The sequence below is a fragment of the Dermacentor variabilis genome, chromosome 8, assembly GCF_050947875.1.
Source record: "Dermacentor variabilis isolate Ectoservices chromosome 8, ASM5094787v1, whole genome shotgun sequence".
Taxonomy (NCBI): domain Eukaryota; kingdom Metazoa; phylum Arthropoda; class Arachnida; order Ixodida; family Ixodidae; genus Dermacentor; species Dermacentor variabilis.
In genome coordinates, this window is record NC_134575.1 from 29,225,850 (window position 1) to 29,227,613 (window position 1,764).

Here is a 1,764-nt window from a genome sequence, read left to right on the forward strand (position 1 = left end):
CCGCAGGCGGATCATGCGATGTCTAGCCGTCGTAACGTCGTGTATTCGTCCGCGAACACGCTCGCCGTACATCCGCCCTTGTGGTTTCCGTAAAGCTCGCTCTATACTTTCGGTAAACACGCGCCAAGCCGAAGCATAAAGCTGCGTATACATATCGTATTCCCTTTTACCTTTTACGCGCGAACGGCAATGACAGAGCGCCGAAAGCTAGTCCTTCTGCCAAGGGACACCGATGCCAAATAGACTGAGTAAGAAAAGTATTTATTGTAATACTCAGTCACCTGCTCATACTGGCTCAGGGCAACTGGAGTAGTGCGGATGTACTACGTTGCTAATATACATCAGATAACAAAAAAACACACACACAAGACGCATGGTTGGAACTACAAACAACAAGCGCTGATTGCATTTTGTTGCACACGCTAATTTGAAAAATATTCCCGTTGCCGGCGCGGCGATGCTGACAAGGCGGTATCTACAGGGAAACAAACATTTCGCCTCGACAGAAGGATTGAACGGATGGAAAACGTTTGTATAGAAGTTGATGGCACGCTGGCCTACATGTTAAGGATTGCAATGTGGACAAGAGCAAATGTCCTGCTCTCAGCTTTGCGCAGGCCGTGCTGCTTGTTTTGGCTTTATGCTTATGCCGTCTTGGCGACGTCTGATCAACATCTAAATGAACACTTGGTAGATCATTGTTTAAGTGCTCACATTCCCGTTGCGGATATCAAATTTAAGCAACAATGACAACTCCCAAATAAGTTCGGTGTGCTTAAACGTTCTCTGACCTATTCGGAACAGCGGGTAAAAAGACTGTGGATTAGCCAACGCGCACGTTATAGAACAACCTGTGTCCAGTTGTCTACGATGAACACCAATTCACACTCTATTGAGGAAGCACAATGACCTTTTTAAGAGCAACCTTCTCGACAATGCATGAACCGTCAACGAACAGCTTTTAAGAAATGTTGGTTGATGAGTTTGCTCGAACGGATAGCCTTTCCTCTGCAAGCTCAGTGTGATTGGTATTTGTTTTCGACAAAGCCTATCGTGATAGCCTTGGGCGATGTTTTGTTGATGGGTTGGTGGAGGAAGTAGCCTGCTAGTGTGTTTGTATAGAGTGGCAGTCAATGTTGAGTTTTGGCTGTTTATTGGCTAATGTCTTCCTTTTCATGGTGTAAGATCTTTGACGAGACTTCTACGAGAACTATTGCAAACGCATTGGCAAATTATTCATGACGTCCTTCATGGTGTGGGTAAAATGTTGTTGTCTGGGTAGGGGTATAGTGTGCTTTCATTGACGGTCTATCGGCAAAGCCTTTCTTTTCAGTGCAAGGTCGTTGTGGTTGGGTTGTTTTTTGTCACAAGTTTTCACAAATGTTAACGTGTCCGGTTGAATAGGCATCAGCCTCGTGGTAACAAGTTACCGTGCAGGTATTGGCGTGTGAGAGCATGACATATTTCTACCAGACGTGTGTTAAAAAATCTACCTTTCGAGTGTTTCGAGAATGTGTGAATATTCAATGATATATTTCTGCAAATGAACTTGGGCAGTGTTTCGTTGATGCACTTGGTGGTCTATGTAATTGGTTGTTGGTAACAGGCCGGTGCGTAAGGCTTCTGGCCCGTTTTGTGACTCTGCTGAAAGAGTGTACTTTTCAAGCGCAAGATGACCGCGGCTGTGTTGATTTCTCCCGAGAGACTTTACAGACACTCATCAGCGCTTTGTTGATGTTTGGCTGTTTGAGGGGGCCTAGTGTG

The 1,764-nt window shown here is 45.3% G+C and overlaps 1 protein-coding gene across 1 annotated transcript in view; it reads left to right on the forward strand.

The window, feature by feature from the left end:
• Positions 1-1,504, forward strand: part of LOC142591348 (sodium/calcium exchanger Calx-like) — a 9,216-nt gene extending 7,712 nt beyond the window's left edge. The window contains exon 4 of the mRNA XM_075703673.1: positions 1-1,504. This exon is cut by the window's left edge and continues 762 nt beyond it. The gene's annotated coding sequence lies outside the window, so the exon portion shown is untranslated.
• Positions 1,505-1,764: the final 260 nt, after the last annotated feature.